This window comes from Taudactylus pleione, unplaced genomic scaffold, assembly GCF_031769625.1.
Source record: "Taudactylus pleione unplaced genomic scaffold, aTauple2 ptg000170l, whole genome shotgun sequence".
Taxonomy (NCBI): Eukaryota; Metazoa; Chordata; class Amphibia; order Anura; family Myobatrachidae; genus Taudactylus; species Taudactylus pleione.
Genome location: NW_028284572.1, coordinates 4,249,533 through 4,265,920, shown reverse-complemented (window position 1 = coordinate 4,265,920; position 16,388 = coordinate 4,249,533). Strand labels below are relative to the sequence as shown.

At 45.4% G+C, this 16,388-nt stretch overlaps 1 protein-coding gene across 1 annotated transcript in view; it reads right to left on the bottom strand.

Annotated features, from left to right (window-relative positions):
* GASK1B (golgi associated kinase 1B) overlaps positions 1–16,388 on the bottom strand; it is an 80,193-nt gene that overhangs the window by 62,325 nt on the left and 1,480 nt on the right. The gene's annotated exons all lie outside the window — the stretch shown is intronic.

Below are 16,388 nucleotides of genomic sequence, written 5' to 3'. Positions count from 1 at the left end.
ATTATGTCCACACCCTAATTTAATTGAATTCATTTGAAGCATGTGTGGTCTAAGCAGAAGTATTAATCAGCCATGGGGAAAACACATGGATGAACAGCAGAGAACTGTACGGCTGACAGCTAACCTCCCCTTTCTGGAACAGGGCACCAAAAAGTCTCGTTATGGTTCTGCAGTTGTCAGCATGTTAGCAGCTGTGATAGCTGTAATACGGTAATGCAGCAGGAGGCATCACGCCTACTGCATGCATCATACCCCTTTTACACCGGAGCTACAACCCGGGTTTTTGAAGGGTTAACCCGGGCAGCTCCCTGGTGTAAAAGGGGAGAGAGTTGGATCGCTGGGTCGAGTGACCTGGCAATCTAACCCAGGTAACTAGCAGGGTTTAACACGGGCGTAGCCTGTGAAACCCTGCTGTGAGAACAGCGCACTCCGGGTCACGATGACCTGGAGTGCGCTGCTAGCCGGCCGATTAGTCCGGCTTCAGTGGCGCTTGGAGATGACGTCATCTCCAACCGACCACTTTCACTCCACAAAATCCGGGTCTATGCAGACCCGATTGTGGTGTGAGCGGCGCTGACTCGGGAATATCCCGAGTCGGCGCCAGCAAAATTCCGGGTCTGATACGGATAGGAACTTTGTTCCAACTCCGGGTCAGACCCGGAATTTAGGTGGAAAAGGGGTATTAGTGATCTGTGCTTCGTCAAAGGACGCAGAATCAGATCATCTGCTTGTCCATCGGCTGGCTAAGTGACCCATGGGTTTACAGAAGCTGGCCGTTGCAGATACATAAAAGATGCCAGGAACTTTCCGTCTGTCAGGCGGATATCTCCGTCCTGGCCTCTCCAATGCCCCACAACGGTAGCAATACACACCCGTTTTTGGAAACGGAGGCCGTTGCTGCACCCTCCCTGCCCAGAAGCAACAGCAGATTGTCAATCACTGACAGACTGCTGTCTGACTGCATGTAGGATCGCAGACAAGGCCGGCGTTATGCTTTGCTGCGCCCAGCACCGTCCTGTGTTGCCGCCCCTTCCCTCCTCTGCTCCCTCCCCCTGAAGCTACATAGTCACTATTGCCTCCGGAGGGAGGGTGGGCGTTTCCAGCACCCGCCGGATACAATGGCGCTCCGGGCGACGGCCCGGCTTGCCCGGGCCTACAGCCGCTACTGATCGTAGACCCGTACGGCACATGCGAAGGTCAGGTGCATGCGCAGATTCCCGATAATTAGGAATCTGCCTGATCCCTGTCACTGTGTCTTCTGCTGAATCACCCCTTTAATTCAGCCTCGTTTTACTGCAAATCACTGACTCCTGACTCTGCTCAGATCATAGATCATGTTGATTCATTTAAAATTACATTGCAGTGCCTAATATTTTATTATTAACAGCATCTGTATTTCATTGTAAACTGTGGTTCTCACTGCGACCTTGTATATTAAAAATAACATGACAACTGACCATATTTATAGCTATGGTACTGCAGGTCAATTTGTGTTTAATGTGGACATAAGCAAGGAGAAATTGTACTGCATGGGATATGTGTTGACAGAAGATCCATCTGTACATTAAACCTGTGCCAGAGCTGTTGATGCCCCTCAGTCAGGGGCATATCTATAATGGGTGCAGGGTGTGCAGGGCACACGGGCCCCTGGGTCCAGGGGGGCCCCACACCGCCCACCCTGCACCCATAGTATTACTTACCTCTCAGGAGTCCCACGTCGGCGCAGGGGTCGGGCGCTGTAAAAACGACTGGAAAATGGCCGCCATGGCCATTTTCCCATCGTTTGTGCATGCGCAGTACAGGGAAAATGGCCGCCGTGGCCATTTTCCCAGTGACCTGTGCATATTCTATAGACTCTGGGCGCACTCTAGTGCCCAGAGTCTATAACTCCAGCGCTGGCCGCGCACAGCTCAGTGCGCTGCCGGTCACCGGACAGAGAGGAGGGGGCCCGTGTCGGACACTGCACACGGGCCCCCTCCTCTCTAGAAACGCCCCTGACCTCAGTGATTTTCCTATTCATGTATATGTTTTTGCATTTGCTACTTACACATTTGAAGAAGAACTAAGCAAAGAAAATGGAAATATCTATATGTAAGATACCAGTTTAGCTTTTGTTGACTGGGTCATGCCATGGCGATCTTTCTCATTACGGTAGAATTAAATTAACAATGGTCACAAGGTAATTGAAATTAACTGAAATAATAGCATTATATTAGAGCCTCAGTAGAAGTGTTGCACAAATACACAGTATATGTTCACAAAGCACAGGAACCTATTATATTTTTAAAAAATTCTAGCAGGGGTATTCAATATGGAGCGAAAAGTCATTTTTTGCAATAATTTTGCACCGATGACGTCATTTTCGCTGGTTTTGGTTTTACCGCAGGTTCGAAAAGTCTTTGAAAAAAAACTGGGATAACTTTTCACCACTGAATAGGTGCAGAATTGGGGTTTAGGGGTGCAGGCTTAAAAAAAATAGCCTGCATCCCTGGGAATGTCATTTTAAAATAAACTGTGTCAAAAAAAGTTTTTAAAAAAATAGGGACACCCCAAAAAAATTATTCAAAATTTGGGGTAAAAAAAAAAACTGGGGAAAAAGTGTTTAAAAATAGGGAAATAGGTTCAGGGCTATTCTGCAAATATTCGGCAGGTATATTCTAGAATAGGTTATTAGCTGCAGGGGCATATTTGCAGAATATTTAAATAAAGAGTTTAGGGACTTAAAAATATGCTAGTACCCATTTTCATGTACCCCAAATTTAATGGGACCACTTAAAAAAAAAAAAAAATAACCTAAGTGCTCTTCTGCAACACTTCTTCAATGTCGGCTGCGGCTATTTAAATCCCCGACTTTCATTTGCAGGCTAAAACGGGGGTACCCAAAGTGATCCCCCATGTTTTACAGTTTTAGGGGGGTCCTACAATTTATTCCGGGTAAATTTCATTTTTTTTCGCAGATCCCACTTTGCAGGTTCCCGTTTTCGTAGCTTTTATATTGAATACAGGGATAAAGCGGGCGCGCGCCCGATACTTTATCCCAGGAAAATCTCCGATGTGGAGCGAAAAGTCCAGTACAGACTTTTCGCTCCCATATTGAATACCCCTGTATGTGTTCTAAAAAAATAATACATTCATTTTAATTATTGAATAATAACATTGAAAAATATTCATTCATAATATTATTATAAACTAGAACAGAAAAGAGAGTCTTAAAATTGGCAGTCAGCAACTAACAATATGCATTTTAAAAAAGAAAAGGGAGGAGGATAGGATTACAATTATCAACCTTTAATGAGACATTCCTATTGCTTGAAATAACCACCATTCCAAAGCACCAACATCCATTAATACTGTACATTGCATTCTATGAATTCCACTAAACATCATTTATATTAATGTACAACTTTCAGATAAGAAGCTGTCAGAGAATTGTCAGATGAATTTGACATTGCTGTACAATCTTTACAAACTGAATTTTAGCTGTTATCTTTTACATGAGACAAGTATACACTATTTTGGCAAACACACTGTTAATAGTGAAGAATAAATCCAGCAAGTGCCCTGCAGGGGGGAAACACAACCAGAGGACATCCCAGCTCAACTCTAAATCTCAGTGTAAACAAATGTTCCAGTATTTTGTGTGCTAAAATAAAGCAGGTAGTATTTTCCCTGCATGCAGCAAATCTAGCATTTACACTTCTTGCATCACAACTAGGAATCCCAGTCCTGAACTCAGGATTACCAGTCCAGGGGCGGGATGAACTATACTGAAAAATGCGGTCACAATTTCGAAAATGCCGTTTTTAAAGATTTGACTACAATCACCATATGTACCAACCTCTAGAAAGCAAAACTTTCCAGAGCTTGGACCCGACAGGCAATGCCATCTATAGATGGTGTTATCTAATAGAAGCCTATGAGCCATAATTGCCTACTCTCCCAAAAATTGGGTGGTGCTCCAGGCCTCCCGGAAGAGTGGGCAAGTAACCCAGCTGGTGTCACCCGCCCCGCACCCCCTGCCAGTTACTGCGCCCTCCCTGCCGGCATCTGCTTCCCTCTTGTGTAACTGGCCGGTTCGGGGGGAGTCAATGCCTGCATCGCATCATCGTGGCCCTGCCCCCGGCTGTACAATGCTGATAATCTCAGCATTGAGTAGCTGGGGCGGGGCCGCGATGACATGATCATGCTATCACTCCTCTGTCCTCAAAATAGCATCATGACCCCCTGCCAACCTAGCTGCCGCCTTCCAGAGGAGGAAGCCAGATTGTCGGCAAGTCTGCTATGAGCTTCTTATTGGAGACTTCTCCAAGTCCAAGAGGGATCCAATCAGATAAACCCAGAAGTTCCCACACTGCAAAGGACAGCTCTTATCGGAAGTGCTGACCTTTACCTAAATCCACATGAATACGGCATTACTAAATGCTGCTATGCATGTGATCAGTGGTGGGATGCAAGCCCGGCAACAGGGGGGACTAAGGGGACACCCGTACCGGGCCCCGAGGTACAGAGGGGCCCCGAGGTACAGACGGGAACCATAGCTACCGTCACCCAGCCCCAACTCCCTCGTAGCCTGGCCCGGGCAGCGCTGGGCTCTTTCAGGTGGCTGGGCATGACCTTTACATCTGCAACACGGCGGCGTGACATCATTAGTCACGTCACCGCATGTCTTCCCTGTCCAGGCGGAATTGAATGGATCCCCGGCTGACCATCAGTTGGTAAGTAGTTGAGGCTGCTGTTAGGGCTGGAGATGGAGGAAGGTGCAGGGGGCAGAGGAAGGTGACAGTGGCTGGAGGCGGAAGGTGATGGCTTGGACACAGAGAAAGCTGACGATGTCTGGTGATGGAGGATGGTGAAGGAGGCTGGGGCAGAAGATGACAGGGGCTGGATGCAGAGGAAGGTGAAGGGGCAGAGGAAGATGAAGGAGGCTGGGGCAGAGGAAGGTGAAGGGGCAGAGGAAGATGAAAAAGGCTGTGGGTAGAGGAAGGTGATGGGGCTGGGGGCAGAAGGTGACAGGGGTTGGAAGCAGATGAAGGTGATTTGCCTGTGGATGGAGGATGGTTAAGGGGCAGAGGTAGATGAACGGGGTTGGGGGCAGAGGCAGGTGATGCAAGCTGGGGGCAGAAGGTGACGGGCCTGACCACAGACAAAGGTGATGGTGCCTGGGGACGGAGGAAGGTGAAGGGACAGAGGAAGATGAAGGAGGCTGGGGGCAGAAGAAGGTGCTGGGGGCAGAATGTGACAGGAGTTGGAAACAGAGGAAAGTGATGGTGCCTGGGGATGGAGGAAGGTGAAGGGGCAGAGGAAGATGAAGGGGGCTGGGGCAGAGGAAGGTGATGGGGGGCTGGGAGCAGAAGGTGATAGGGGCTGGGGACTGAGGATGAGGTCTGGAGATGGAGAAAGGTTATGGAGGACTTCGGGGCTGAGGATGGCGATGAAAGGCAGATTTTGAGGAAGGTGATAATGGGCTGTTGACTGTGAATGGCTGGCTGCAGACACCATCCCTCCTACCCCTGAGGCATCCACAGCACTGACATCAAGAAGACCTTACAAGAGATGGATGACAAGAACTACAGCCTGCATCATCAGTGACAGAGAGACAGTGTGGTAAGTCATAGTGTATTTTTACTTTATTTAAAGGCTAGCATATCTTTCAGTTAACATTATCATGCTTCACATATCACACAGGGGAGGGATGTGTGGGATCAGGGGTGGTGGTGAGAAGGTGGGGCCCCCAGAGACATCAGTGTACCGGACCCCAAGATTTCTGTTGCCCGGTCCTGGTGGGATGTATGTCATCCAAAATGCGATGCTTGATGCATCCTGCCCCTGGGTTTTTGGGATTACCAGGATACAATCTGAGGATCGCGATATTAATCCTGGGATTGTGATTAAAGAAAAATATATTATCACAACACAATACAGTTTTAAAAATACATTTTTTAAGTCTACAAAGGTATATTTTTATACTGTTGCTATAAGACTAATTTGTTGGTATATAATTGGAATACATATCTATTTGCTCTTTTGTATTAAAATTATATGATTAAAGTTATATGATTATTTTATAAAAGGTGCATAAACATGGTCATATATATGCAATTTACTTTGTTTGTTTCTATATTAATGTGATGCGATGACTAAAACAGTGACATAAACAATGTGTCAACCATGTCAGCAATTTTATTTTTTCATATTAAATGCCATAATAATTTCTAGGAATGACAATCCCCAAATGTATTATACTTGATGCAGTCTATAAAGTGCTGGAGAGCCGCAGTTCTACCTGCATACGCTTTGCATGTGACGCAGAGTGAGTACTTCGAGAGCTGGCATAGTATATCCGGGGGAAATAGCTCTGCATATTTGTTATGAGGGTCCTACTGTAATGCATGAAGCTAGAGATCCCTAGCATATTGCTTTCCTTATGTATTTATACAGTCCATTCATCATCACTTCAATTTTACAAAAGCAGGTGAAAATTAACATCTTCACCTACTTTTATGTAAATTAAGTGTGAGGGCTGTTCATTATAAAGGTAACACAGGAAATATCAAAGCTATCTCTAGTCACTATCATCTTTATCACTAGTATGGGGACCTAACTTTATTAAACTCCGAAAATAATATATTTTCACACCATGCTGTAGTGCAACTTGGTAGTGCAGAGCGTCTTTTCGTGCAACTATTTTCCTTAAAATGCATCTTATTCCCAAGCGACACAAATAGGATACACACGCAGCTTATGCTGATTAAAATGATATGCGGCATGCCTATATTCTGTGAGCGACTGCAATTATATCTGCATGCGAAATTCTACATTGCAGTGTCACAGCTGCTGACACTGTAACGTAGCATTTTGCATGCAGATATAATTGCAGTCGCTCACAGAATATAGACATGCCGCATATCATTTTAATCAACATAAGCTGCTTGTGTGTGCTATTGGCATTGCTTCGCGAATATGTCGCATTTTAATGGAAAAGTTGCACAAAAAGACGCTCATGCATTATGTGTGACGTTACTTGTAGCGCACGGAGGCTAGATGTGTGTGGACAGATCTGTAATTTTCACTGCTGCGGGATCCCACAGTAGTGAAGGACATCGCAGGGTTAGCTGATTTTCAAATCACACAGATAATTAGCATAATGAATTGACCCCTGATTATCAGCTGGATGTCCCGCATCACCCTGCCTTAACAGACATTTTTTTGAGTACTCCTGAACTTCTAAGAGACTACCCCTGGGAGTACTAGTAGTACTTCAGGCTGAGAAACACTGATACACAGTAATTTAATTGAGACATAGATGAATCTAGCAGAGAAAGCCTAGTAGACACTGCTTCCTCACATACTGGTGTTGAGGCAGCACAAGCAAAGAACAGTAGGAGTCTTAGGTCTATGGTGCGATGGGTGATGCTGGTCATCTCCTGAGGTACCAAGATTGTGTAAGAGTCCAGCACTGTGCACTAAGGCCCTGATTCAGAGCTGGACGCTCTGACCACCCACAGCTATAGCGAGCGGCCAGGAAGATGGTCGCGATGGTCAAGACCATCGCGACCATCAGGCTTGCGACGAGACCCTTGTGGTAGGGTCTCATTGCCGCAAGCCCCAGAGAGATTTCGGCTCTAACAGAGCCGAAATCTCTTCCACTGCCATCACTCGTGATGTCAGTGGGGTCGCCCCCAAACGGAAAGGCGTTCACATAGGAACGCCTCCGTCTGGGCAGCCACCCCCACGTCCCCCGCCCACCAAAGGGGGCATGCTGTCACTCAACATCGACAGCATGCCCCCTTTGGTACGAGACCCGGAGCGACGGATTACCCGTCGCTATCCGGGTCTCGCACATGCACACGATGGAGCCGGCTCCGTCGTGTGCATGCGCTCTGGGTCACCATTGACCTGGTTGCGAGCGCTCAGTGCTTGCGACCGGGTCAGAATTAGGCCCTAATTTCAGTAACTGGCTCATGGTAAAAACATAAGCAGAATACTTCCAGCTGATTACCTTATCAGCTGGAAGTATTGTATGGTAAGCTGGTGTGCACATGTAAATTTCTTTATGTTAAATAGGAAGTAATGCCCATCATCACTGTGCATATGCCAGGGGCGTTTCTAGAGAGGAGGGAGACCGTGTGCAGTTTCCGACATGGGCCCCCTCCTCTCTGTCCGGCGGCCGGCAGCGCCAGAGTTATAGACTCTGGACACTAGAGTGCACCAAGAGTCTATAGCTTATGCGCAGGTCAGCAGGAAAATGGCCGCGGTGGCCATTTTCCCTGTTCTGCGCATGTGCAAACAATGGGAAAATGGCCGCGGGGGCCATTTTCCAGTCATTTTTACAGCGCCGGATCTTCGCTCCGACGTGGGACTCCGGAGAGGTAAGTAATACTATGGGTGCAGGGTGTGTAGTGCGGGCCCCCCTGGACCCAGGAAGCAAGTGCCCCGCAGACCCTGAATCCATTATAGATGCGCTCCTGGCATATGCATACATCCCATCATTTTTAATGCTGAAATTGGGACAAAGTAAGCCACATACTTGATTCACTCAAACTCTACTGCTGAATCCCTCAAGGGCACCCCCTTTACAAACAATAATGCCCACTTTAACCAAGTCCGTGTCCACTTCATACTAAGCTCCTCCAGCATAAACTTCTATTAGACAACTGGGAGGTACTGTGCACTCCAGTTCACCACTCAGCTTCCGGGTCTGATTCAGTGGAGTACTCACTGCCGATGTTGGACATAGTGGAACGATTTTTTGCTACTGCACATGTGTCTTAAGGTGCATATCCACTACATGGTGAAAGAACGATTGAATGATAACGACATCATTATTGTTCAATTGTTCATTATACTGTGCAGTGGATAATGGCCCTGATTCAGAGCCGGACGCTCTGACCAGAGCGCTCGCTCTGAATCAGGGCCCACCTCCATAAATATGGAGCGTCCTCCTGGACGCTCGTATAGCTGTGGGTCACCACAGCTCGCGACCATCGCCACTGCGAGCAGAAGCCTGCGGTTGAGTTTTTCAACCGCAGGGCCAGGAGTGATTTTGGCTCTATCAGAGCCAAAATCACTCCCACTGACATCACTAGTGATGTCAGTGGGGCCGGCTTCTGACGGTAGGCGTTCCCTTGGGAACGCCTCCGTCTGGCAGGCACGCCCCCGGCACGCCCACCAAAGGGGGCGTGCTGTCAATCAACATCGACAGCATGCCCCCTTTGATCAGACACAACGAGCGAAGGAAAGTCCTTCGCTCGTCACGTCTCGCGCATGCACACGACGGAGCTCCCTCCGTCGTGCGCATGCGCAGTGCACACCATCGACCCACTTGCGAGCGGACAGCCGCTCGCGAGTGGGTCTGAATGAGGCCCAATGTGCCCACACTGAACGATATGTCATTCAGTGCAGACACCCTCTTTCCTCCCCAAACATGCACAACCTGACCAGCAGGAGTGCACATTACTGGTCGTTGCCAGCATATTTACTGCATGATTAATGAACGATTGAACAATGTCGTTATCGTTTAATCGTCCATTTATATCGTGTAGTGGATATGCACCTTAAGTCATACGGCAAATGCCTTCAGATTGTGCCTGTACAGAGTCGCAGTTGCAATTTCAGAGGCACGCAGGGAGAAGTGTACTAAAAATGTAGTGGGCATTCGTGGGCAGTGATAGGAAGGTGTCTTAGTGCATGCCAGGAGATGGTCCATCTTATAGGCATCTTATGGGAATGTCAGGGGACATGTCGGTGATAGTACTTTTGTACACAGATTCTCAACCGCTCACCTAGGAGGCCATACTGAGATGGAGAAACTGCGTGACCGATGGTGCATCTATGGATACACCAATCGGTATTTCTGTATGTACGAACGCAGAAAGTGGGTGTCTCAGTCCTTGCATATTTGCATACATGTAATAGTAGATAGCAGATGATGGCATAAAGGAATATGGGCCCTCATTCAGACCCTCTCGTGAGCGGCTGTCCGCTCGCAAATGGGTCGATGGTCCCCACTGCGCATGCGCACGACGGAGGGAGCTCGGCCGTGCGCATGCGCGAGACCCGACGAGCGAAGGACTTTCCTTCGCTCGGAGTGTCTCATCAAAGGGGGCGTGCTGTCGATGGTGACTGACAGCACGCCCCCTTTGGTGGGAGTGCCGGGGGCGTGCCGTCTGAAGCCGGCCCCACTGACATCACTAGTGATGTCAGTGGGAGTGATTTTGGCTCTGATAGAGCCAAAATCACTCCTGGCCTTGCGGTTGAAAAACTCAACCGCAGGCTTTTGCTCGCAGTTTCGATGGTCGCGATGGTCAAGACCATCGCGACCATCATCCTGCACGCTCGTATATGCTGTGGGTGGTGACCCACAGCTATACGAGCGTCCAGGAGGATGCTCCATATTAATGGAGGTGGGCCCTGATTCAGAGCGAGCGCTCTGGTCAGAGCGTCCGGCTCTGAATCAGGGCCATGGTTCCTATAGCTGTTATACATGACTGCATGATCTTCCTTCACTAGTCTTGCACACAGGGGCGCCGAGAGGGGGGAGAGCGGGTACAATTTACCCGGGCCCGGGCTACCAGAGGGGCCCGGCAGGGGCCCAGTGGGGGCCCGGGTCCAGCGCCGCCCCCCCTCCCTCCTCACTATCTCTCAGCACACAGCGTGTGCTGAGATGCAGTGAGAGATTGCTGTGGCTGCTGCTTAGCAGCCGTGAGCAATCTCCTATGCCTGAGGGGGGGAGCGATCACACTGATCGCGCCCCCCTGGCTTTGCACCGGGCTGAGGGGCTCGCAGCGCCCCCCTCCCCGGCGCGCAGTGCCGCTACGCGCCGCTGCGAATGTATACTTTTTTATTCGAGGGGGCGTGGCCACGCCTCCCATGATTAGGCCACACCCCCTCTTTACCGGGGCCCCGCAGGGCTCTCAACGGCCCTGCTTGCACTCAACCTGTCTTGTTAAATAAGGAGATTCGCTCTTTAAAGTTTTTTCAACCCATTGAAGGCAGAATATATGTATAAGCCTCATGTATGTCCCAATTCCCAAGAAAGTTATTTCCCATAATTCAGATTGTTGGTGAATCCAAATGACCAGGATAGGTGAGAATATGATCATATGACCTTGTATTTATAAGGAGGGGGTAGGGCCAAAATGACACATTTCTAGGAAAATCTTGTCATTGTGGCCCTGCCCCCTCTTCATAGACCTGTGACTCGTAGCAATATGCTAAGAGGTCTAGGCCTAATGATAAGAAACACCCACCATCAGCTGTCAGCTGCATCTCCCGTCTCAGCTTGTGTATCATTGATACTACGGAGCTATTCAATTGTTGCTCCTGTCGGGCGCGATCAGCTGCCGAAGCACCATTTCAGCTCAAGCTGAAATGGGCGAAAAGTGACCTGTTTGGGCGGCCAAACTCACATTTCGCGACTGTGCCAAGCACTTTGGTAGGGGGTAGCCGGTTTACACTCCTAAACCCAACATCTATGGGCGCGATCAGCGTAATAATCGGCATCAATTGAATAGTGCGGGAGATCGGGCGCACTAAAACAATTGAATTCCACCCAAAGAGTAAACATTGTTGATTGACTTAAAATGAGGAAGGAACAATCCTTAGAAACATGATAGGTCTTATTAACATTACATTTAGGTGCAATTCTAATTCCATTAAATGAAAGTCATTTACTCCACCCAGCTGGTTATATTCCTTCAATAAACACACTTTGAAGCAGGGCAGTTGTGCAGTTTACAGTGAGAAGAGATAAGTACGTTTAGGGTTTAACAAGCTGTTATACTCTAACAGTACTTAACTCTCTCAAAAACAGCTACAGGCTAAGCATTACTGCATCTTAATTTGTCACTGTGTAACTGTCTTTTTTTGTGAATCTGAACAGACAGTGATCTGAACAGGCAGTGACAGCCTGTGAGCCCGGCAGTATCAAAGTGATACATAACATTGATACAAATGAAACACCTTGTGAAAGTGGCAAATATTGTACGTGTTATTCTACTAAAATGACATACTGTGTGTCAAGTAGACTGCGGCTTTGAGCAGATACTGACAGCCCTTATACACAGCAGTTATAAACTAATGTATGGTAGAGAAATAGAGACAGTCAGTACCAATAACATGCGTGTAGTTGCTGCTACTTATTAAGCAGATATTATATGACAGCATCAGTTGTTTACCAAATAAGTTCTGTATATTAAAGGATTGGGCGGACATAAACGGTTCATTTATTTATCTTACAATATAATAGGTGCTATATAAGATTGAAAGTAGCATATTATGTAGGAACTGAATAAACAATTCCTGATCAACAAATAATTGAGAATAAATATGTATACCTCCTTCTTTTAGGGAAGGAACAGGTAAAAGGAATATGATTGCTTAACAAACTGTTAAAATGGACAGGTGTAACTGGCAGTGAATGGGTACAATCGGTAGTGTAATATACATTGTATTTCTGGTATAGAGGGGTGAATGAAATAAAAAATGTCAATGATATATATGGAATATTCTGAGGTCACTAACATCTAATTATATTTCATAGTAAGATAAATTCAATTGGATAGATGTCCACCATGTAATTCCAGTGGCTGTTCACATATATAATGTATAGTGATTATTGGATCAACATGATATTGATCATATTTTGTAACATCATTTGAGTGGGGGTGATCATCTTGGACCTCTATATTATAATTTCTTGTCCATACATCAGTGGTCTAAATAGAGGCTATTAAACCAGGACTGGTTACCCTGAAATAATCATATAACATTAATTGAAATAAGAGGGTTGTGTCTTGGACCTCGATATAACAATTTTATTTCCATATGCTAGTGGACTAAGTAAGAGGCTAATAAACCAAGACTGTTTTTCCCTCTTGTGAGAAATAAATCCCAGTTATCCATAATAATTACACAGATCTGTGCATGAAGTTGTGTTACCTCAAATACATAATGCATATAGATATTTGATCTGGTGTATATTAATAATAACTGTGAAGCACACACAAGTGGTGGACATAATATATCACTTTATTGTTTCTATTGTTTATTTTTTGAAGTTTCTAATTATAATGTAATGCTATGAGAAATATACATCAATACAACTACTGACTATACCTGAATACACATTGAAGGCAAATATAATACCTAGTGGCGTCTCCAGTGGTTTTTTATATTGCAGCCACTAGTATGCGTCTCTTTATGGAGGGTTTAAATATTTTGCTGTATAAGTTTACATTGTATTTGAAATAAATAAAGGTTATATTTTAAAAAATGAAAATTAGTGCACCAAAAACAATACAACTCCTGTGTTTTCTTTTCTTTCTATTAGTTGTCAGTAGGCGGCACCCCCACATGATATAATCTATAAGATATTATGATTAGGAATGTGTAATAAATTTAGGGGCGTATTCAATTAGCTGCGAAAAGCCGAGATGTTTTAGTCTCATTCACGTGTTTTGAGGCAAAGTCTTTGCCTGCTTACTTAATGCGCGCACCCGCTTTTCACCCTATGCAATTGTAAAACAGGAGAAAACGCATATGGGCGAATGCAGCGAATAGCGGAACTGGCAGAAAGGTCAGTTTTTTTGGGGGGAAATCAGTCTGTACCCCCAATAAAGCCAAACTCACCAGGGAATCAGTATAGAAGTGTATTATTAGCCATAATAAAAGTAATTAGGGATCTTATTTTGAGTCAAAGGGCTGTTTTATGTACATTTGCATAAGTGTGGAAAAATTATATTAAGCAATGTTTTTTATCAAAAATAACTGCTGTAGTGAAATTGGGGGTACATGTAAATGTATACTAGTATATTTTGGGATTTGTAAAGTGCAGAATAAAAAAATACACCGGTTGCAGCCTCCTGCAATCATAAAAACACCTGTCCCATCCATAGAGCACCTCAAAATACCTATCCCTTTATTTTAACCCAACTTTCAAACACTTTTTGCATTTTCACCCCAAAAATGACATGTATTTTTTGGGGTGAGTTAAGATAATTTTTTATTTTTTTGCCTAATTAGTCATCGGGGGGGTCCAAATGGATCTGAACCAAGTGCCCCTATTTTTACCCCAAAATATGGATTTTGCACTTTTTTTTCTTGCCTTTGGGTTGAGAAACTTTTTTGCCTGTTTTTGCCTATGGAGTTTTCACCTAGGCGAAGACGTCCTGGAATTGAATAGGGCGGTACTTCGGAAACAGGTGAAAACTGTGCATCAACAAAAACTTTTTACTGATTGCGGCTTTTTTCGCCTCTAACTGAATACGGGCCTTACATGGGATTCTCTCTTATGTAATGAATTTAATAAGAAAACTGGTGCAGTAGTTATTCTTATTTAAATAAAAATGATAGCATTAAATTGGTCTATTAGATATAGATATTATTGTGATTTCAGCATCACATGCACTCTTGATGATAGTTACCTGTTTTTTTATATACATTTGTTATGTTATCATGTCATTACTATGGTAGGCTGGGAAGTGATCTGAGAAGAGACAACAACACATTTTCAGTGTATTTTTTTTTTTAAAGATAACTTATAATCAGGGTTATAACTCACAAACACTGGCCTTCAAGCATTTTTGGGGCACACTGTGCACTAGATGCTATTCTGAGCAAGTTTGGGGGCTAGGGCATGCACAGAGGTGCCCAATTTAAACTTCAGTTCCACTGTGATCATTCTAATTATATTAATAAATAGTAATTAGATAGTTATCATAATGGAACTTAGGGGGACATTTATCAGATATTGGAGAGAGATAAAGTGGAGAGATGTAAACTACCAACCAATCAGCTTCTGTCAATTTTTAGCACAGCCTGTAAAATGACAGTTAGGAGCTGATTGGTTGGTACTTTATCTATTTGATTAATCTCCCACAAATGCTGGGTACACACTGTCCGACATATCTGGTGTACAAATGAACGGCCGATATATTGTGTGTGCATCGGCCATTGTGTACAGACGATATGTCTGTGAAGGACGTCATTCACAGACTTATCTCATCGGCTGTGCCGCACAGCCAATGGCAGATATATCTGCACATCGTGCTGTGTGTATGGACGATCAGATGACTGCCCGTACACTTGCTGCAGAAGCCACAGGTGACTGACATCACAACTGGGCTGGCACATGTAAATGCCCGCCCAGTTGTGGTGTCAGGCACGACACATCGGGCCGCCGATTGGTGTGTATAATGTATACCCACCTTACGAAAGCAAAGGTTTCTAGCATGCATCATGATGGAGCCACCTGCTACTAGAGTTAAAGCCTCTGAATTCTAACTCTATCAAGCTACTTCACATTCTCTTTAATTTGAAATACAATCATACCTAGGATTTGAACTTAGGGGCCTATTCATTAAACCTAAAAATTCTCTGGAGATAATTAGCTTTAGAACTCTCATGGAGTTCTAGCTAATTATAGGTGGAATTCATCATTCCACCTCTCCATAAGTATCTATTCCGAAAAGCTGTTATTTTTTCGATGACAGCTTTTCGGGAAATAGATACTTTTCCCTGCCTACACTACCTTATCGCATCTGGAAACAGTGCTGCGCATGCGCTGTTACATCTGTAAAACCAGCGCATGCGCAGCACTGCCTACAGATGCGTTAAGTTTGTGTCCTTAAAAACGTTATTTTAGTGTTGATGAATAGGCCCCTTAGCACCTTCATGCTTTGCAGTCAGTCACCTTACCAATGGAGCCATCTGCTACTGCAGTGAAAACCTGTGAATTCTAACTATTCACATTCTCCATAATCTAAAATACAGTCATACCTGGGATTCAAACTGGAATGGAAAGGAATGTTCCCAGAGTGGCGTGTCATGTGGACGCGCCCCCATTTTCCAGTGGCCATTCTCCTTGCGGCATGTGCCCACACCCATTTTTGGCACGCGCACAGTGAGGGGGCACCATTTTTAATTTTGCCCTGGGCGCCAAATACCCTAGTTACGCCTCTGTAGTGGGTACACACTAGATCATTTTGATGATATGACGTTCCGATTCAGTCGGAATCTGGCATATCATCCGAGAAATCGAATAGCGTGTACCAGGATTGAGTTACATAGTACACCTGTACACTAAAATGCAACTGCAATAAAGTTACTCATATATACAGTATATATTACTATAGTAATACAATCTGTGATACAAACTGTGGTCCCAGCTATTTTGAAAATCTTGGCCATCAAAGTACACTGGGATTTCTTATTCCACAGCACCTAGAAATGCTTCTGCTCCTGACAAACACTGCTGTCCACAGTATGCAGGACAAATCTCCAAGCCACAGATTAGGACAGACCATCATTTCAGCCAGGTTAGCACCAAAATCTCATTCCCAGAAGGAAAACATAGGGACAGTCCGATGCGAACAGCAGTAAATTTATAC